Source organism: Nicotiana tabacum, chromosome 24, assembly GCF_000715075.1.
Source record: "Nicotiana tabacum cultivar K326 chromosome 24, ASM71507v2, whole genome shotgun sequence".
Taxonomy (NCBI): domain Eukaryota; kingdom Viridiplantae; phylum Streptophyta; class Magnoliopsida; order Solanales; family Solanaceae; genus Nicotiana; species Nicotiana tabacum.
In genome coordinates this window covers 38468656-38482758 of record NC_134103.1, presented here as the reverse complement: position 1 = coordinate 38482758, position 14103 = coordinate 38468656, and the positions used below count along the sequence as shown (strand labels likewise).

General features: G+C 38.1%; 1 long non-coding RNA gene across 1 annotated transcript; it reads left to right on the top strand.

Annotated features, from left to right (window-relative positions):
* On the top strand, positions 1-2214 carry LOC142178578 (uncharacterized). Its single transcript, XR_012706847.1, has 3 exons — positions 1-188; positions 820-1064; positions 1643-2214. It is a non-coding gene; the product is annotated as an uncharacterized LOC142178578 (long non-coding RNA).
* Positions 2215-14103: the final 11889 nt, after the last annotated feature.

Genomic DNA, 14103 nt, shown 5'->3' with positions numbered 1-14103 from the left:
AATCCCACGATCCCACGATCCCACGCCACGATTTCTAACTCCTAACCCACCAATTCTTCTAGGGTATTCTTAGTAACATGATTTCAATGCCTTTTGAAATCAAGTTCTACTTTAACAATCACTAAATCTTTCTCCTTTGTGCACATCAAGCGGAAATTCTTGATATAAGCTATTCAGTCGTTTTCATTGTAAGTTCACTGAACCATGTTATCATAGATGATTTGGTATATTATAAGCATATTATTTCTCTCCTACTAACTGATGCTGCTATGTTTGATATTTGTTTATGAAGGTATGTTTGCTTTGTCGACGACGCAGCCACAAAGCTCAATAGCTTCTATAATATAAATTAGTATTAGTTACTTTGATTTTTTTGTGTGTTGCTAATTCGTTATACGTTCTCTGTTTTTGGTGTGATTAAGTTTTAAATCTGGAGTTGTTTCTTCCACTTACTAATTCTTTCAACTCTAACATTAAAAAATAATATTACTACAAATTAATGTTAGTATAAATTCAAGTATTCAAGTATAGTAATATAAAGATTTGTATTAATTAATCTAGAATTATTGTATTACTAATTCCTTCAAACACTGTCTTTTACTTAATGTAATTCTTTGTAGGGCTTGTCATTGTTGGTTATATTTTGCCCATTTTCTCTGTTACATTGGTTCTATATTCGAGAATTGATGCAATTTATTTTTGTATTAAACCATTTATTAGAGATGGAACATTAAATATGTTTTTGTTTATTATTTTGCGAATTCTAAAGAAAATTTGTAATGACCTCTTTTCGCCTACTTTGCCCCAATGATTTTATAGAATATTTAATGCCTCCTTCGTTGAGCATTCTAAAAGGTGAAGCGAAGAGTCAAGGGACTGCCTCATTAGTAGGAAAGCACCAATCACTGGAGAATATTAACGCTCATTTAAAGAACTTTGGCGCTTGGACCATTTCTAAAACCTGCTGTCTAAAGATATGTAGATGAAATTTTCTGATCTGGAAGTGCACCATGATAGCCTGAAGAAGTATTACAGTCTTTTTTTACACCAAATTTATAGCAATGGTATGTCATTCAGGAACTACATAAATTATAATATGTTTACTTATTAATTTCAGCTCTTACAGTCTTCAGTATTTGATTTTCTTCCATACTTTCTCTGTTGGTTGGATACCTATGTGAACCAATCGACCTATTTGGCTGTTTGTGGTATAGTTTTTCGTAAATGATGCACATTCAATCATTATATGTTGTTTCTTTACCTTTTAACAAAAAAATAAAATAGTTGTGTTAAAATTAAACTGATGAAAGAAGCGGTGGCCTATTAGTTTTTGGATAGGTCTCTCAGTAAACTTTCAGGGACATAAACATTTCTTATAGGGTGAACCATCTATCATGCCAAATGATGTTACATATAATTATTCTCTAAATATTATTGAATGTTTGTGGTATTTTGTTTGATACTAAGTCGATACACTTTGTGCACCATCCATCTTTATTGGGTGAACCTCTTGAAATATTGATGAAAGATGGTTCAGTATATGATATTACATAATCAATTCTATAAATATTATACTATGTATTGAATGTTAATTGTATTTTATTTGATACTGCTAATATAGATAGACTTTTATATTGTTCAGGTGAGGCAGTCCCTGGGGCAGTAACGTAGAAAAAGAATATGGCAGCAGAAGGGAGAAATAGGAAAGCGCTTAGCGATATTGGTAATGTGGCTATAGATCGTGGGGTCGAACGAAAAAAGCCACTTCCTTAGGTATTGTAACGACCCGAACGGTCATTTTGAGCATTTACGCTTCTTTAAACTATTTGAAGTTTTGGATAATTTCCTACGAGGTATTATGACTTGTGTGAATTGTCGGTTTTAGTTTTAAGGTATTTCAGAGTTAGCTTAGAAGAATGAATTTCATGTTGGAAGCTTAAGTTGAAATAGTTGACCGGATATTGACTTATGTATAAACGATCCCAGAATAGAGTTTTGATGATTCCAATAGCTCCGTATGGTGATTTTGGACTTAGGAGCATGTCCGAAAAATTATTTGAAAGTCCGTAGTAGAATTTAGCTTGAAATGGCTAAAATAGAAAGTTAAGTTTGGAAATTTGACCGGGGAGTTGACTTTTTGATATCGGGGTCGGAATCCAATTCTGGAAATTTGAATAGCTTCGTTATGTAATTTATGACTTGTGTGCAAAATTTAAAATTATTCCGGATTGATTTGATGTGTTTCGGCACAAGATATAGAAATTAAAAGTTTAAATTTCATAGATTTTGATTTGAGGTGCAATTTAACGTTGTTATTTGATGTGATTTGAGGCATTGAGTAGGTCTGTGTTATGTTATGGAACGTGTTGGTATATTTGGTTGAGGTCCCGAGGGGCTTGGGTGTATTTTTGGATCATTGGTTGAGAGATTAGTAAAGTTAAGAAATTTGGGCGTTTGGCCAAGGTCAATATCATGTCAAACAAACGCTTTTCAGTGTTTTGAGTGCGCGAGCAGGTCCGTAGAGTATTTTATGATTGAAATTCATATATGGTTTGTGTCCGGGAGGTTCCGGATGAGTTTCGGGGTGAGTTTTGAGCGAGTCCGGACATTTCGATACTCTGATACTTTTCTGGCACTTTTTGGGGGTTCAGACCGCATATTTTGAGGTGCTGAGGCGAAGGAAAGGTGCAGACCGCACATAAGAGTGCAGACCGCAGCAGAAAAATGCGGACCTCAGAGGAGGAGTGCGGACCTCATAATTCTGTCTGCGGACGCACTCCAGGGAGTTCTGCAGATTCGCCGGTCCGACTTCGTAAGCTTATAACTTTTGATCTACAAGTAATTTTGAGATGATTCAAAAATGAAAGTTGTAACCTTTCGTGTCTAGTTTCCAGAAAGGTAAAGAAGTCATCATTTGAAAATCTGTTGAGAAAGGTATGGCCAAAATACTAAAGCCTGGAAGTGCAGTCACCAATAGAGTGCGGCCGCACAATATTTGTGCGACCGCATGAGCTGGTATGTGCGGCCACACTTGGAATTGAGCGGACTCCACATGGTGAGTTCAGAGAATGTACTATATAATCGAGGCTTAGGTTATTATTTCATTATTGTACCTTGGGAGCTCGGTTTAAGACGATGTTTCATGGGTTTTTCAAGAAATTCATCGGAGTACGTGATTCTAACTCAGATTTGGTTAACATAAATGAATATATCATTATTTTCATCATGTAATCAGTATTTTGAGATGGAAATTTGGAAAAAATTATAGAAATTTTATAAAACAAATTTTTGGGATTTGAACACCGATTCAGAGTTGGATTTGAGTGAAATTAGCATGATTGAACTCGTAATTGAATGCGTTGTCGGATTTTGTGAGTTTCGTCAGACTCCGAGACGTGGCATTCAGAGTCACGTCTAGATTCGAGGCAATATCAGAGTAAAGAATTTCACATTTTGAGGTAAGTAACAGTTTTAAATTTGGTCCTAAGGGTATGAAACCCTGGATTATGTGTTATGTGATTGGTTTTGAGGTGACGCACATGCTAGGTGACAGGCGTGTGGGCGTGCACTGTAGGAATTGTGACTTGGGCAAATTCCATGGAACTGTGTAGTTGAATTATCTGTTGATATCCGTACATTCTCTACGTGATAGGGAAAATTGAGCCGAGACTCGTATTAAAAATCCTGTTTAGACATATGCTGTTATTATTGGTACCCACTGGGTCATTTCTGTGGTTAAATTATATGTTCAAATTGTAATTTCACACTTAGTCATGTTTATTCATTTTATATCATATCTTAGTCTCTGTTGCTATTTATTAAAATATCATATCATAAATTTTGGGCTGATTATCATGATTTCTGAGAGCCTGAGAGACTGTAGAGGTTGATGAATGAGTGAGGCCGAGGGCCTAATTGTGTGGATATTTATGGATCGGTCTGCACGCCGCAACATATTTTTATTGATTTATGCCATGATTGGCTTGATATAGCGCTTGGGCTGAAGGATTCCCTCCGGAGTCTGTACACAGCCCCAGTGAGCGCATGTACCTACTGAGTGAGAGTGCTGAGTGAGGAGTGACTGTGAGGAATGAGTGATTGTGAGGAAAGAGTGACTGTGAGGAAAGAGTGACTGTGAGGTTAGAGTGAATAGGAGGACTGAGTGACTGTTACTCTGAGAGGATGCATTGATTTCATTATTTACTGCATTTCAGTTGTCATATATCACTATTTTGGAAATTTCGGGAAAAAAAATATTATTTTCTGTTTTTGGTCAAACTTGATACGAAATTTCAGTAAAAATCTTAAATGTTGAACATGAGAGCATGACTACTCGTTTATATTGAAAAGTATTGTATTTGGACTTAGCTGAGAAGCTCGTCACTACTTTCAATTCTTTATTTATTATTGTTACTTACTGAGTTGGTTGTACTCATACTACACCTTGCACTTCGTGTGCAGATCCAGGTGATCCCGGATACAGTGTGTGTTGATTCTTTCATACAGTCGATTTTTCAGAGATTCAGAGGTAGCTGCCATGTTTTGCAGACCTTGTCTCTCCTTCCCTATTGTTTTGTTTATTGCATTTGGTCTTAGATTATTATAGACCGTATTCTCCAGACTTGTAATATATAGATGCTCATGTACTCAGTGAGATCAGGTTTTGGGGAGTGTTGTATCAGTATTTGTGAGATTTTGTATTGTATTTAAATATTATATTTTTCAAACTTAAAGGAAATCAGGGGTTATTGATGTTATCGGCTTGCCTAGTATTGAGATAGGCGCCACCACGACAGGTCAGATTTTGGGCCGTGACAAGTTGGTATCAAAACTCTAGGTTGACATAGGTCTCACGAGTCATGATCGGGTTTAGTAGAGTCTTGCGGATTGGTACGGAGACCTCTGTACTTATCTTCGAGAGGCTGCCGAACCCTTAGGAAAATTTCCCTTCTTGTATCCTATCGTGCAGAATTGATTCAGCTTGAAACATTACTCTTCGAATTCCTTCCATGCATTTCGTATGCACCTATGAGCTTTCGGTATCAACTGTGCATCGCCGACTCGTGATTCTATGATCGAGGTTCAAGATGTGTATTCTGTGTTTTGGTGATGGGCCAGTCTAGAGGACTTGAGGCCAGGTTTAGACCGCATCTTAGGCTTGGTAGCTTCAGTTGTAACCTGTACATTTGGACTCATATGTCCGGTAATGTCCCTACGAGTAGAATTTGTGGCTCGATGAGCGGTGGAATGGCTTTGTGATGAGTATGATGTAACTACGGGATTTGTATTTGATTTTTGTTTGATTTCGAGACTGTGCACGGGTTGCTACGATGGCTATGCGTTGTTATCGCACAATATTGGTGTAATGGTAAGGTGCTCGTTGTGTGTTGAGGCGGTGAATGGCTCGAAGAGAGGATTTCTCAGTGCATGATTAAGGGGTTCAACAATTAATTCCAGCGGAGGAAAGGCAATCGGACTATAGATGTCTAAGTTTGGTTATTAAAGTAACAAGACTTGGTATTTGTGAGCATGGTCGAATTTTCATTGTGATGCTGTGTCGTCATCCTTGTTTGAATGCATTATGGTCCGCCGGTGTTACGGTCTTCTTGGATTTCACCTTCGGGGCAAGGTGTTATGAAATGGTGCATGAGGGGCGGTTGCCAGAGATAGCTGTGTGCAGCGGTTCAGAATCGAATGGGTATTTCTAATGTTTATGGCTCGAGAAAGATGATCTTCGAAGAGGCTTAGTGTCGGTAAACATTTATTGGTTCATATGCTATAGAGATGCATTTTGATTTGATGCAACACTTGGGCAGCAAATTATGAGGGAAGACATGACGGAAAGTGTTTCGCAGTGGTTGAAGTACTAACAGGTCAAGTAGGATAAGTACAGGTTAAGAAGTTGCTTAAAGGAGATGGTTTAACCAAAGTAACAATGGCAGATTAGCATATGGATTCTGTGGCAGGGTAGTCGTGCGCCTTAAGAAAGTGTAGAACGGTTTGGAATCGTGATAGAATGTGATTTGGCTTACGGACTTTATTTGGAGTGATAGTTATTGTACGAAGAAAGATTGAATATGGCAGAGAGGAGTTTGTTTGAAATGAAGAGGGATGTGAAGATCTGATCATCGTTTCAGGCGCAATATGACTTGAGTTCGGAAGGTATTGTTGAACTTTTAGTTAATGTCAATAGGGAAAATGCAAACTTATACAAATGGTGGGCGGGCATGAGCTCAGGAGAATTTACTGATTACGTGGTCGTTGCACCCAGTGTAGCGTCGTTGGAAGATGTCAGTAAGGAATTCCACAGGTGGGTTATCTCTTGTGACCAGTTAGCAGTGGCGTGATGTTGACGAAGCTTCTACGAGGAATATTACTTGCTACCCGATAAGAAGTTGAGTGTGTGACTGTGGCTGGCGATTCAGAATGTTCATGAAAATCTTAACAAAAGACTTCGAGAAGTCTGGTGGGTTAACGGTGCGAGATCTTGGTAATTGAGAAGGAGAAATCCCTGCGGGTTCTAATTTTATTAATTGCAGCTTAAGGCTAAGTGGGGGAGCCTTCTATTGACAATTTGATTTCATTGTTATGGGTTAAATTTTAGTTTTGGTCGGAGACATACTTATGGATCAGTTATGACTTGCAGAAATGGAGATCGAGGATGATTCGAGTAAGGAAATTCCTGAATACGGGTTATATGGCACTTTATAGAAATACGAAAATCATGGAATGATTAAATTGTTATTTTGAAGATCGTAGTGCGCACAAAGTATGAATTTGATTAATGGTGTTAAGGCATCGTTACTTCTTTGGGGGTTGTTGTGCTAATGAGGCTTGTGCCTTTCGGCCTGTTTGGGTGGTGCAATTTAAATTTAAGCAAAGTGGGTGACTCCAGAGAAAATTCTAATGGGTTTGAGAATTATATATAGCAATTGAGAATGTTTCCGGACTTGTGTATGCATAATGTCTGAGATTTACATTTGAAGGTGTCGGGACTTGCGGTAATTTTGTATGACTATGGATTCTATATTTTAGTATAAGAAAGGAATGGGGAATAATTTTAAATTTCACATAAGGTATTTTCAGAGTGAGTGTTACGGTTGTGGTATTTATGGGATAATTATGATGTTGTAAGTCTTTACAGCAATTTTGGTGGCAATATTCTTGGGTTTGGTGACCTGCGTGGCTTGGTCGAGTTAGAGGGATTCAGTTCTGATAGATTGGATATGTGCAAATGGATTTCAAAGTGTTCTTAATGCTTACCATGGGTTGAACCGGATATATTCTACCGGTATAGGGAACGTGTTGTGTATTATGAATTTCTCCTAAAAGGAAGCAAGATGATGATTACTGAATGACTGGGTATGTAAATTGCTGGTTACCCAAAGTTGATAATGAGATTCTCGTACTTGTCACATGATGGCATTATTGATGTGGTGTGTGGCGCGGGATTAAGATTTACATGTTCAAGGTGGCAGTTCATTCTTGAAAGGAAGATCACGAATTTTGGACAGGATGGTCAATTTCAGATAATTAGATGAATGTTATAACTGCTCGGTAATCCCTAAGAACGGGTGCGCATTTTAAAAGGCGCATTGTGTTTTGACTTACGGATGTTCATTGGTATTGCTGTACTCACCTCGTTGATAGACTGCTGATATTCAAATTATTGCTATGTGGCACGGAAGAATTATGAATGTATTCCTTATGGGAATATTGTGAATGGAAGATGTGTTAGTCATTCTAGTGCTGGAGTTGGGATTAGTTACGGTGATTCATGTATTTGATGAATTTGGAGACTGAGAGTTCTTAGAAGTATATTGTTTCGAGTTACGGCCTGTTTGAGATGAGTATTTTCTTTAAACTCAGTGGAGGCACTAGTTGAGTTAATTATTTGTGATAGCTACGCGCTATAAGTGTGCATATATGTGAGGTTTGAGCCAATGTGCGGGTATCGGGGCAAGTATTCATACTCGAAAGAATGCTTAGGCTATGATATGCCTAGAGTTGACTGTTAAGCGTAAAGTTATAACGTTTCTCATGTTCGTACCTTTGTTGAGAACTATCTAGGCTACATTTGAGGTTACAAAGAGGCTAATTCCCCTAAATAAATGGGGTAGTTACTAATTCTGCGTAAAATCACCGATTTAAAGTGTGATAACAGACTTTGCATATGCTTACACTATGGCGTGCTATTTATACCAGTCCAGGAGCATGAGAATCTTATTTCATTATCATATACAAGTTTACTTGTTTAATTGCTCCTGTATGATATGCTGGTGCTGGAGGCCTGTGACCATGCAGGGCGATTCATTATATTGGCACGTGAGTTATCCGTGCCGTGTGTGGAAATTTTATTTCTATGATAATTTATCTGATTCATTAATTTCTTTCCTATGTAATTGTGCATATGCGCCTACGGTTATCCTCTTCACAAAATTTGAGGAGTTGGTTGTAACATTGTGGTTGTGGTGGTGCTTGTTGAACTTGTAATACTGTTCTCTTCCTTGAGACATCTCCCATATTTGGGTACACGGATTGCGCAGTTGTGGCTTGAGTTATATTGATGTGGCGTGTCAGTGGAATAGTTGTGTTTAATAATATAAGGTCATTAGACCTAGAATGGGTACTACCAGGTTTGATTACGGTATATTCGGGAGGATATTATTGAAATTCGGCTTAGAAAGTGATTATATATGGGCTTATGGCTAAGGCCTAATACAGCTTATTAAGACTCAAACAATGTGTAGATGTGAGATTCAAGCCTTGGAAAAAGTTTTTTGGATGTTGGAAATTGGACTCCAAGGTTAATGGGCTTAGGCTAAATTAGTAATTTTTGGTTATGTGGTGTTGTCAGGCCTATATGGTATAGGGTGATGTGGGATCACCCCCAGGTATGCGCATGGTAAGGAGGAACAGTGATTTGAAAGCTTAGGAACAACTCTTGGCACGTTCAAGGACGAACGTATGTTTAAGTGGGGGAGATTGTAACGACCCGACCGATCGTTTTGAGCATTTACGCTCCTTTAAACTATTTGAAATCTTGAATAACTTCCTACGAGGTATTATGACTTGTGTGAATTGTCAGTTTTGGTTTTAAAGTATTTCGGAGTTAGCTTAGAAGAATGAATTTCATGTTGGAAGCTTAAGTTGAAATAGATGACTGGATGTTGAATTATGTGTAAACGACCCCGGAATAGAGTTTTGATGATTCCAATAGCTCCGTATGGTGATTTTGGACTTAGGAGCGTATCCGAAAAATTATTTGGAAGTCCGTAGTAGAATTTGGCTTGAAATTGCTAAAATAGAAAAATTAAGTTTGGAAGTTCAACCGGGGAGTTGACTTCTTGATATCGGGGTCGGAATCCGATTCTGGAAATTTGAATAGCTTCGTTATGTAATTTATGTCTTGTGTGCAAAATTTGAAGTCATTCCGGATTGATTTGATGTGTTTCAGCACAAGATATAGAATTTGAAAGTTCAAAGTTCATAGATTTTGATTTGAGGTGCAATTCGATGTTTTGATGTTATTTGATATGATTTGAGGCATCAAGTAGGTATGTGTTATGTTATGGAACGTGTTGGTATATTTGGTTGAGGTCCCGAGGGGCTTGGGGTGTATTTTTGGATCATTAATTGAGAGATTACTAAAGTTAAGAAATTTGGGAGTTTGGCTAAGGTCAATATCGGGTCAAGACAACCTCTTTTCAGTGTTTTGAGTGCGCGAGCAGGTCCGTAGCATATTTTATGATTGAAATTCATATATGGTTTGTGTCCGGGAGGTCCCGGATGAGTTTCGAGGTGAGTTTTGAGCGAGTCTGGACATTTCGATACTTTGATATTGTTCTGGCACTTTTGGGGGTGCGGACCGCACATTTTGGGGTGCTGAGGTGAAGGAGAGGTGCGGACCGCACATAAGAGTGCGGACCGCAGCAGAAAAATGTGGACCTCAGAGGAGGAGTGCGGACCGCACAATTCTATCTGCGGCCGCACTCCAGGGAGTTCTGCAGATTCGCCGGTCCAACTTCGGAAGCTTATATCTTTTGATTTACAAAAACTTTTGAGATAATTCAAAAATAAAAGTTGTAGCCCTTCGTGTCTAATTTCCAGAAAAATAAATAGGTCATCATTTGGACATCTGTAGAGAAAGATATGGCCAAAATACTAAAGCCTGGAAGTGTAGTCACCAAGAGAGTGTGGCCGCACAATTTTTGTGCGACCGCAGGAGCTGGGATGTGCGGCCGCATTTGGAATTGTGCGGACCGCACATGGTGAGTTCAGGGAATGTACTATATAACTGAGGCTTAGGTTATTATTTCATTTTTGGACCTTGGGAGCTCGGTTTGAGACAATATTTCATGGGTTTTTCAAGAAATTCATCGGAGTAACTGATTCTAACTCAGATTTGGTTAACATACATGAATATATCATTGTTTTCATACATGGATATATCATTATTTTGAGATGGAAATTTGGGAAAAATTGTAGAAATTTCATAACATAAAATTTTGGGATTTGAACACCGATTCGGAGTCGGATTTGAGTGAAATTAGTATGGTTGAACTCGTAATTGAATGGGTTGTCGGATTTTGTGAGTTTCGTCGGATTACGAGACGTAGGCCCCACGGGCAATTTTTGAGTTAAATTTTGGATTTTTATGAAAAGATTGTATTTTCATATGGAATTAATTCAAAAAGATTTATTGACTGAAATGAATTAATTATGACTAGATTCGAGGCATTCAGAGGCCGATTTGCGAGGCAAAGGCATAGTAGAGTAAAGAATTTCATATTTTGATGTAAGTAACAGTTTTAAATTTGGTCTTGAGGGTATGAAACCCTGGATTATGTGTTATGTGATTGGTTTTGAGGTGACGCATATGTTAGGTGACGGGCGTGTGGGCGTGCACTGTAGGAATTGTGACTTGGTCAAATTCTATGGAACTGTGTAGTTGAATTATCTGTTGATATCCGTACATTCTCTACGTGATAGGGAAAATTGAGATGAGACTCGTATTAAAAATCCTGTTTAGACATATGCTGTTATTATTGGTACCCACTGGGGTCATTTCTTTAGTTGAATTATATGTTCAAATTGCAATTTCACACTCAGTCATGTTTATTTATTTCATATCATATCTTAGTCTTTATTGCTATTTATTAAAACATCATATCATCAATTTTGGGCTGATTATCATGATTTCTGAGAGCCCGAGAGACTGTAGAGGTTGATGACTGAGTGAGGCCGAGGGCATAATTGTGAGGATATTTATGGATCGAGTTGCACGCCGCAACATATTTTTATTGATTTATGCCATAATTGGCTTGATATAGAGCTTGGGCTGAAGGAGCCCCTCCGGAGTCTGTACACACCCCTAGTGAGCGCAGGTACCTACTGAGTGTGAGTGCTGAGTGAGAAGTGACTGTGAGGAAAGAGTGACTGTGAGGAAAGAGTGACTGTGAGGTTAGAGTGAATGGGAGGACTGAGTGAGTATTACTCTGAGAGGATGCATTGATTTCATTATTTATTGCATTTCAGCTGTCATATATCACTATTTTGGAAATTTCGGGAAAAAAAATATTATTTTCTGTTTTTGGTCAAACTTGATATGAAATTTCAGTGAAAATCTTAAATGTGGATCATGAGAGCATGACTACTCGTTTATATTGGAAAGTATTGTACTTGGACTTAGCTGAGAAGCTCGTCACTACTTTCAGTTCTTTATTTATTATTGTTACTTACTGAGTTGGTTGTACTCATACTATACCCTGCACTTCGTGTGCAGATCCAGGTGATCTCGGATACAGTGGATGTTGATTCATTAACACAGTCGATTTTTCGGAGATTCAGAGGTAGCTGCCATATTTCGTTGACCTTGTTTCTCCTTCCCTATCGTTTTGTTTATTATATTTGGTCTCAGATTATTATAGACCGTATTCTCCAGACTTGTAATATATAGATGCTCATGTACTCAGTTACACTAGGTTTTGAGGAGTGTTGTATCAGTATTTTTGAGATTTTGTATTGTATTTAAATATTATGTTTTTCAAACTTAAAGGAAATTCGGGGGTTATTGATGTTATCGGCTTGCCTAGTACTGATATAGGCGCCATCACGACAAGTCAAATTTTTGGTCGTGACACTCGCCCCTCAAAAAGGAGCTTTTTGGCATGCATAGGCTGCACCTGGAAATCAGAAGGTTATGACAATGGAAGTCATAATCTTTCTATGCATTTCAATTGCACTCATGTTATAATACTGATTTTGATTGTGGACTTGTGGTTTTTTTGGCTGTTTGCAGAAACCTGTGGTTGTTAAAGTAAAAGGAGCAAATATTGCTAAAGTACCTTGTCACGACCCAATTTCCCCTCCGTATGACGTCGTGACGGCACCTAGTCTCTATGACTAGGTAAGCCTAACATTTGTGGAATAAGGAAATGAAAACATGAATTAAACAACAAACTGTTCAAAATACACAGTAATCCCAAAACCTGGAACATCATAAGTCACAAGCTACAGAAAAAAACTAGTATCTCTATACACCAGAGTCTAATAACTGAAGTAAGGAAGGTAAATAACATAGGAGGGAATAGAGGGGGACTTCGAAGTCTGCGGACTCGACATATATACCTTGAAGTCTCCTTACAGCAACAAGTACTCTAAGCTAGTAGCGAGGCTGATAAGAAGTACCTGGATCTGCACACAAAACATGTATAGAAGAGTAGCATGAGTACACCACAATCGGTACCCAATAAGTGCCAAGCCTAACCTCGGTAGAGTAGTGACGAGGTCAGGTCCGGGACCTACTGAAATATGATAATAAAGCAAGGCAAGAACGAAATATCGCAGTAAAATAATGACTGAAATTTAACAAGAAAGAATTCATAGAAGGTAACAACTCAATACACAGAAATACAATAGGGGATCTTCCGAGATACCGTCTCGTAGTCCCAAACGTAAATGTGCAGGTGGATCTCCCAGAATACCGTTCCTTAGTCCCAAAGTAAATATGCAAGACATGGGGATCTCCTGTAATACCGTTCCGTAGTCCCAAAGTAAATATGCAGTACAGGGAGATCTTGATAAGATCCGAAAGAGAAGAACACGGACCGCATCAGAATTATGCGGCTGCGAAAGCAAGAGTGCGGCCCCACTCAGAATTACGCGGTCGCACAACCTCCACAGGGGCATTTTTGTTAGATAATTTTAGCTTAGTATAAATAGAACTTTTTATCATTTTTAGGGTATGTCAGGTTATTAGATTTTCATTCCATAAATTAATATTATGGATTTTATCTTCATTTCAGCTTTAATTTCTGTTATTTCTATGAGTAGCTAAACCCATAGCTAGGGTTGTGACTCAACCCTAGTGTGTGTATTTAATGGGTATTTGATTTTAGGGCTTGAATGTGAATGAGTTAGTGATATTTAGCCTAGTTCTTACTAGAACTCAAGAATTAATGGTTGCAAATATTGATTCATGCCTTTATGACTTAAGTCTCTACTTGAGAGAGAGGGACTAAGTCTAGAAAAACTAGGCTTAACAAGGAATTGGGTGAACTCAAGAAATTGATAGCCACAATTAAATGGATAAACCTAGAGATAGTAATACCCAACTTGAGCTAATATCACTTGATTTGCATGAATACCCATTTGGACTTGAAAAGGCCAAATTGGACAAAATCACTCAAACTACCGAGAGGTATAGAGTGAGTACCCGGGTGTGATAGCTATATTACAATCCCAACTAATCAAGCTTTCCCTAGATTTTTCTACCCGTTAGATATCCACCTAGGTAGAAGTCACTACCCTAGTTTCTTTAAACATTTGAAAAACAACAACAAAAATATTGTCCTTAGTTTCAATTATTGCAATCTTTAAAGTAAAGTTAGAAGTAGAAAAACCAATCAAGATTGTGGAAGTGCAATTAAAGCCAAAACTTGCTATTAACTTAGGTATACACCTAATCCCATATTCTAACTCCCTGTGGATTCAACTCTGACCTTTGTTGGGTTTATTATTGCATTGACCGCTTCGCTACTCAATTGCGATGTGGATTTGGCACAGATCAATTTTTGGCGCCGTTGCCGGAGATTTTAACCT